The sequence below is a fragment of the Halichoerus grypus genome, chromosome 7 (genome assembly GCF_964656455.1).
Source record: "Halichoerus grypus chromosome 7, mHalGry1.hap1.1, whole genome shotgun sequence".
Lineage (NCBI taxonomy): Eukaryota > Metazoa > Chordata > Mammalia > Carnivora > Phocidae > Halichoerus > Halichoerus grypus.
Window position 1 is genome coordinate 77,012,482 of NC_135718.1, and position 8,951 is coordinate 77,021,432.

Consider the following 8,951-nt stretch of genomic DNA (forward strand, 5'->3'; position numbering starts at 1 on the left):
GTTCTATAATTTTACCTGCACTTTCTGTTTTTAAATATTTTATTTATTTCTTTGAGAGAGAGACAGAGAGAGCACGAGCCAGGGGAGGGGCAGAGGGAGAGGGACAAGCAGACCGCCCCCTCTGCCCCCCACTGAATCGGGCTGATTCCCAACCCCGAGATCAGAATCGGGACCAGCCAGAGCAAAAATCAGATGCTCAACCCCCTGAGCCACCCAGGTGCCCCTTTACTAGCACTTTCAAAGATTTTATTTTACTATGAGCCCAATATGCAATTTTTAAAAAAAGATAGGATTTGTTTTCTTTACTAATCATATTAGCAAAGACAGTGTGTAAATAAACATTGCCCTCAATACTGGTGAGGGTGCAATGGAATGAGCCCCCTCATCTGGTGGTGTAATTTTGATACACTGCCAAGGAAAGGAATTTGTCAGTATGTTAACAGAAGCTGTGAAATGTAGCCTTCCCTGCAAGTAATTCTACCTCCAGGAAGGAACTGGTCCTAAGGAAATCTGAAATGGGAAATAAGATTTCTCCATTGAGATATTTATCATCAACTTTAGGCATTAAAGTTAGGTTTATGATGAGTTTTAAATAACATTGAAGCTGCTCGTGATCCAATGTTAAACAAATCAGGATATAAAATGGTGTCCACATATAATCTCAACTAGGTGAAACCACAGGGGAAAAATCTAGAATTTATTAAAATTACCCCTAGAGATTAGCTATGGGCAATTATCCTTGCCTTCTTTACACTTTACTATAATTTTAATATCCTATAATGGGCATGCCTTCCTCTTATTTAGGAAGAAAGATTATTTAATAATTACAAATACACAGAATTGGTAACCAGAAAAATATGAGGTTCTGCTTATCACAGTGCCTCATTCATAATGGGTACATAATCAATATTTGAGGTAAGAACGAAGGTAGAAAGAAGGGAGGGAGGGACGAAGGGAGTGGGGGGTCACACTGTTTCACAAAGAATGATGAATTAAGGGATTGTGATTCCCCTGTCATTTGCTTAGTTGATGGCATATATAGAAACAAGACAGCGCATTCTAAATTGCTTTATGTTTAAGAGTTTATTTATTTGAGAGAGAGAGAGAGCACAAACGGGGGGAGCAGCAGAGGGAGAGGGAGAAGCAGACTCCCCGATGAGCAGGGACCCCGATGCGGGACTCGATCCCAGGACCCCGGCATCATGACCTGAGCCGAAGGCAGACGCTTAACCGACTGGGCCACCCAGGCTCCCCCTAAATTGCTTTATTAAGTAATGCTGCATTTGAGTGTTTCCTAATTGTGGTATGTGGCAAAACACTGAATATCTTTCTCCTTGGAGGAGTAACATGGAGCCAACACTCAGACTTTTTCCTGTCCCAGGGCAGGAGATCTGAGACAGATCTGGGGTGGAAGAACCACAGGGTATTGGTGTTCAAGACAAAGAGGCCCCTTTTGCCTCTGATTGGCCGCTATATGGAGGGCCGCCCCTCTCTTTGGGGCCCCAAAAGTCCAAGAGTTTGGAACAGTCTCTAATCGCCACATCTGTTGACATCCTAGGGGAATCTTATTTGTTGGCACTCACAGTACAAAGATTAAGTGTGCAGGCTTGAATTTACATAAGTCAGGAGACCAAAATTACATTTGTGCACTCCTGTAATTGTTTGGTGTTTGCACATAAAGTGATAGTCCCTGGGGTAATAACCGCCCTCACCCGGGGTCCTTGCTGAGTCTAGATGGACTGGAGTCCTTGTTCTTTGTTTAGAATTTCCTGGCTCTGGATTATCTTTAAAGTCAAGGGAAAAACAAGAACTCTAATACCCAGTTGATTCTACAGGAAGGGATATTCATCTCAGAGATTATGTGCTTAAAAGCCTGTACCTTAAAAACATGTGTTCTTAAAATTAGGGGTTTGCTGTTGTTCAGTCCAATAGTTCTCAAAGTATGGCTCAGTGACCCTCGAAATCCTTTCAGATGGATTTCAAGATCAAAGGATTTTCATAAACACATGAATACATCATTTGACTTGTTCACTCTCTTTCTCTTAGGGGCTTGCAGTGGAACTTTCCAGAGCTACATGTATGATGTCGCCACAGCTAGAACACAGACCCGGGCAGGAGAATGCAGCCAGATGTCTGAAGCCAGATGTGAAAGAGATTTCTAAAATTATACAACAATGCCAGATTTCTCACCAATCTTTGTTTTGTTTGGGAAAATATAGTTCTATTGTAATGAAAATGACATATTTCGTTTCACATGTGATCTCTTTCTTATTTTTTAATAAATTGATAAGATATTTAAAATTTTTAAATTTTATTTTCTAATGCAGTACAAATGGGTAGTTAAAAGTCACATAAACAAAAGCTCTCTGGAGTCCTCCATAGTTTTTAAGATCATTTGAAGAGTGTCAAGAAGTCCCCAGGCCAAAAAGTTTGCAAGCCACCGGTCTAGGCTATTACGGAGCTAGTAAGTTCTAAATGACCTATTCTTCATTTGAGGAATTTCTTCATAACTAGTCTGTGTCACAGAACCCAGGAATTAAGTGCACCAAACACAGAAACAGAAGGCACATTTGACTTTTTCCATTTGTGAGATTTATTTTAGTGCTCCCTTCCTGTTAGTTACTCTAGGCTCGGATTACTTCACGTCCACTGTGTTCCCGTGGCCAGTACACTGGATGAGCCTTCAAAATTCCTGCAACTGTGTCTTCCCCTATCATCTAACTTCCTGAGCCTAGTTTTCCCCTGGAAACATGGGAATGGTGGCTCTGGATAGTTCTTGAGGTTTGTCATGAAGCTAACGAATATGCAAGCATTTTGCAAACTGGCATGTGCTTTGTAGAGAGAAGACTTACTACCATCAAACATTTCAACACCCAGGCAGACATGTGATGAAAATATAAGTTCCCTCTTCAGCTGATATTATTTGATCCCTTGGATTGAGGCCCATGAGATGTTAGTAAATGTAAGACAAGTATTAATAGGGGCGCCTGGCTGGCTCAGTGGGGAGAGCATGCAACTCTCAATCTCGGGGTTGTGAGTTCTAGCCCCCCATTGGGTGGAGAGCTTACTTAAAAAAAGTGTTAATAGTGTTTGGGGTATTGTTAGACTTTTTTCTACAGACCTTTTTTTACAGGCTTGTTTGCAGATATGAAGGATGTGTGGGGAAGGACAGAAAGGGGGAAGGGGGGGAAACCATAGAACAGCATCTGACCTGCACCGTCAAAACATATCCTATAACGGTCCCATCTCCTCTGGGACTGCTCCCATGCAATAGAAATCCTTCCATTGTAGGCTGTAACTATTATTTAACAGCTATTCAGTAGGTTCGAGTGGCATCCCTTTGAAACACGCAAGATGGCCTGATATTGGTTCTTTAAATTTAAAATCTCTTTGGTTAGCAGAGAAAGAAGCTATCTTCTGTTTATAGAAAAAAAAAAGTGCCCAGTAAAGTTTTTACCGGAGTGAATAATACTATTTTAAAATACAATTCTTAAATTTGTGGCTCTGTAAGCAAAGACATGACCTTTTCCAAGGACAAATAGTAAAAATAGCGGATCTGTGAATATATATTGGGGCACGTGCTCCGGGGCTTAAAACTCAGGCTCATAATGTAGATAATACTTAGGTCTGAGCCTGCTCAGGCTGCCCTCACAAAATACCACAGACTGGGTAGCTATGAACAACAGAAATTTTTTCTCACTGTCTGGAGACTAGAAGTCACAATCAAGGGGCTGGCTGATTCTTTTCCTACTGGGAGCTCTCCTCCTGGTTTGCGGATGCTCCCCTTCTTGCTGTGTCCTCACGTGGGTGGGGGCGGGGGGAGATCTCTCTCTTCCTCTTTTGTTTTTTTTTTTTAAGATTTTATTTAACTTTTTTTTTAAGATCTATTTATTTATTTTAGAGAAAGAGAGAGAGAGAGCATGCCAGCAGGGGGGAGGGGCAGGGAGAGAGGGAGAGAATCTCAAGCAGACTCCCTGCTAAATGCAGAGCCTGTTGTGGGGCTTGATCTCACAACGCTGAGATCATCACCTGAGCCGAAACCAAGAGTCCAACCCTCAACCAATTGAGCCACCCAGGCACCCCAGATTTTATTTTATTTTTGAGTAATCTCTATACCCAGTGTGGGGCTCAAGCCCACAACCTCGAGATTAAGAGTCACATGCTCCACAGACTGAGCCAGCCAGGTGCCCCATCTCCTCCTCTTCTTATAAGGCCACCAACCCTATAGGATTAGGACCCCAATCTCATGGCCTTATTTAACCTCAATTACTTCCTGGAATCCTGTCTCCAAATACAGTCACATTGGGGGTTAGACCATCAATATGTGAAATTTGGGGGGGGGGACTGAATTCAGTCCATAGAACTTATTTGCCATTTAAACTTAAGTACAAAATAAACCATAAATGAAACCACATAGTTTCCTATGAGTCTCTTAGAGACTACAGGATCCTTTGTACTCCAAGGGACAAAATACTCATGAGTATGTCATGGCACACTGTGATTTGTTCAGTTTCTCTGATTAAATGTCAAAACTTTGCCATCATAGGTCACTCTGTCATAGCACGACTTATGTTTTGAGAGCCTCGAATAAACAAGGAAATACCCCCTCCTCTGGAGAGAGAAGGGGAAATTCTAAAAGCTTGTTAATACTGCCTTTCTCTGACTTTATGGTTTTTTTAAAATCAGAAAAACCCATCATTCTTTGAGGTGGGAGATAGAGTGCATTCTGGACAAGTAGCATCTTCAAGTTTTCAAATCAGAAGGAACCACAGGTACCAGCTGGTCCGACCTCCTTACTTCACAGAAGAGGAAACAGAAATCTTAGAGGGTGGTGGTAAGTTGTCAAGGTCACTGAGGACTCCACACGGCTGTTCCATTATAGTTGGGAGACGCTCAACGTTTAGCGTTGATTAATGGGATTAGCTCTCCACCAGCTAGTGTGATTAGATTTTACCTTTACTGATTATACATACTTTCCCAGGCATTATGCCAATTGATTCTCTTCACAACCCTGTTAAAGGAAGGCCTTGTGTTAGGGCAAAGGATGAAGGCTTGTGTTTTTAGAAATGGTACACAGAAGGGAATGGGGAGAAGATTGCAAATCTGCAAACCACGGGACAATAAAGGTCAGAGTTAAAGTGGGACTCAGATGCCACCTAGAAACAAATGGGCATCTGTTACGTATTATAAAGGGCTAAGTGAATTTGTGGAAGTGGGCTATTAGGTGGCAGAGGAGTTGATCACAAAGAATGGGGGTGGGGGTACTTATATTTGGACGGATTGGACTTCAAAGGAAAGTCGATTAATTCTCCCAAGCCCCAGTTTCTTAAGTAATAAATACAGTAAAACTCTTATGAAAAGTAAGTGAAATCACATCTAGAGACCATGTAGCGCTGTGTCTAGCATGGGGAGGGATGCACAAAGGTTTCCGAGTCAAGCTATAATGGAGGCTGGAGTAAGATGGCAAAGAGCCAGATGGAAATGCTGACCTAGTAATCCCATGAAATTAACCTTGAGATGTAGAGTTGGGGGTCCTCTGCTGAGGAGTGATAAGTACAGCCCAGAAGATGGATGAAAGCCTCAAGGACAGTGAATGGGAAAGGCCTGAGCACCAAAGACTGAGCCTCAACAAATGTCCACGTGTATTGGGCAGCAGAAGGTGGAGTGCACTTACACCAGGTCACAGGGAATCGGTGAGTGTTGGGGCAGGACTGGGATGCCAACCACGGACCAGTTATCCCAATGGAAGGCAAGAAATAGATGGGCAGTCAGGGGGTCCTCAGAGCCTGGCAGCTTCTGCCTGCAAGGTAGGGCAGCAGAAGGAAGGAGCTGGTAGAAAGAAGAGGAAAGACTGTGGAATATGGAAAGACATAAGGAAAAGAGTAAGATCCTGAAGTAGTCAGGACAGGCTGAGATCAATAATACAGGTGTGAGGATTCATTTTCAAGGGAAGAAGACCAAACTTGAGTCATGTTCTACTACTTTGTAACACTTTCTTAGCAAGCTTTTGCATTCAAAGAAATATCCATTCAGCCTCCAAACTTTATTTTTTTTAATTTTTAAAGATTTTATTTATTTATTTAGAGTGGGGTGGGGGCAGAGGGAGAGGAGAGAGAGAACCTCAAGCCGACTCACGATGGGCTCAGAGCCCAACGCAGCGCTCAGTCTCACGACCCTGAGATCATGGCCTGAGCTGAAATCAAGAGTCAGAGGCTTCACTGACTGAGCCACCCAGGCGCCCCAGCATCCAAACTTTAGATGGCAATTTTAGAGCATTGCTGTGTGTGTCACAAAAATGCTGAAAGGGTTGTTTTCACAATGTTACTTTTTTTTCTTATTCTTTGTGTCTTATAAATGGCAGTCACTCCAAGGTTTTTGTTGTGTTCCTCTTCCTTCTCTTTATTTTAAATCTGTAAGGCTTCCTAGACTCTTTCTACTGATTTATTCTCACATTACCCGGATTCCTTCCAAGGAAAGAGAAACCAGGATTAACCTAGCAAGCAAGGGTCCTTTCATGACCTCCCATTACCTCTCCAACTCTGAGAAGATGGTGGAAGCCTGAGAACACATAGGAACTTATATCCTTGTCACACACAATTCATCTGAGACACAAGGAAAGGATGAAAAGTATGGAGTCAAAAATACATCCTATCCATCCCCAAATGAAGTTCTTTTATTTGATATTCCATAAGGTAGAGGTGCTTCTGGGAGTCAGGAATTGTCTTACCAAATATAAAAATTCAACAGTCATCTGGACTCAACCAAACAGCAGTTATTGACCTCATAGCATTGGAATTTAGGTCTCAAGGTGGGATATTTAGGGAGATAAGGTTTGAGTGGATGACACTTTATAGTATCTTGGTCCAGGGCTTTCCTCTGTACTTGGACCATTAGCATCATGAACATGAGCCATGTCTTTAGAAAGTGAGTCTACTTACCTGAGAGAGCCTGTTAACTCGATCAGTTAAGAGAATGGGTTTAGAGTGAGACAGACTTGGTTTGAATCTTGGTTCCAGCACTTTGCAGCCCTGTGACCTTTGAGCCGTTAAATTAACTCCTCTGAATTTCAGTTTTCCCATCTATAAAACAGGGATTGTAAGGGGGGTCTGGGTGGCTCAGTCAGTTGGGCATCTGACTCTTAATTTCAGCCCAGCGTCATGATCTCAGCGTTGGGAGACCGAGCCCCATGTCATGCTCTGTGCTGAGCGCAGAGTCTGCTTGAGATTCTCTCCCTCTGCCCCTCCCCCTGCTCAGGATCTCTCTCAAATTCTCAAATAAATAAATAAATAAAATCTTAAAAAATAACAAACAGAGATAGTAATACTATTTCATGGGGAGTTTGTTAAGTATTTGCTGATCTGGCAAACTCAAATGCTCAGCACGGTGATCAGCACCCCGTGGGCCCTCAATAAAGAGTCATCATTATGGCTAGTAATAAAAGAGAATTTCTGATTAGTAAGTCAGTCAGATGGGTGGAGTCAGCTGGTGAGACACCCCTGAGCTGTCCTGCAAGTTCATTAGCCACACAGTGAAACAAAGCTATGTGCATTGGGGGAGGAGCAGGAAGGGGGAGACAGAATCTGTCTTCGTACTTACGGGCCATTTCACATGCAGACATCCAAGCTGCCTTTCCTAGAAAATGCTGTGCTCTGCTTAGAAGCCCAGGTTACTCTTTCAGCCTCGATGTCATAGCCAAAAAGAGATGTCTGCAATGCAGACTAGACTCAGGAGACAAAAGGCATCTTTCAGCAGATGTTTCATTAAGCTCTGACTTAGCTTGATTAAAATCTATATTGACCTAGCCTAAGGAAGTCGTTGCAAGAGAAATAACACCCCCTAGCATTATGTCAGTGCCCAGAGAATGATTTCAAGTCCAGAAGTGCTTGGGTGATGGGGAGCGGGTTTGTGTGTGATCTTTAGTTTCCTCTCTTCCTTTGTAATTTTTCTAATTGTGTTATTTTTCCAACCTTTCTGCCAAGAACATCTATTACTTGTATAATAGTACAAATTGAAAGTTGTGAAGGAAATATATCTCCTGTCTTACTAACACACGAGTGTGAAAAGCCAGTGTGAAAGGGAAGTCGGGCTACCGTGTTCAAGAGGATTTGGGGAGGGGAAGACCTGGAGGCAAGCATCTGGGCATAAAGAGGTAAAACTTTGAGTTTATCTCCAATATGTTCTTTTTTTCTCTCGTCGCCTGTTCCCATCTTCATGTTCACTGAAAAAAAAAAAAATCCTTTGTGGAAAGATAGAGATTTCTGATGCTACCAGAGGGGTGGGGTAGGAGGTCAAGGCTTTGTTTTAGGAGACAGACCTGATTGCTCTGAGGTTTCATAAAAAAGCTAAGGCCCTCCGGTGATTCTTCTGATGAGGGGATCGAAGATATGCCTCCCAACACTCTGCTTTAAACTACGAACCCCTGGTGGGTGTTTTGCAGGATAAATCTAGGATGAAACCTTGAGATTTGGCTTAAAAAAAGCTGGTATTCACATCTGCTTCCCTCTTTATGACGATGCGAATATTCTTTCCCTCTCACCCAGGCTTTAGGATGTAGGATACCATTTGTGATGGCTAATTTTATGTGTCAAGTTGACTGGGCTAAGGGATGTCCAGAGTTGGTAAAACATTATTTCTGGAGGTGTCTGTGAGGATGTTTCTGGAAGAGATTAACATTTGAATTGGTAGACTGAGTAAAGAAGATCATTCTCCCCAGGGTAGGTGGGCACTCCCCACCCCATCCACTGAGGGCCTAAATACAACAAAAAGGCAGAGGAAGGGCCAGTTTGCTCTCTCTGTTTGAGCTGGGACATCTGTCTTCTGCTGCCCTCAGACATAGGCTCCCCTGTTTCTCAGGCCTTTGGGCTCAGACTGGAACTACACCATCAACTTTCCTGGGCCTCCAGCTTACAGATGGTGAGGCCCCTCAGCCTCGTAATCATGTGAGGCAATCC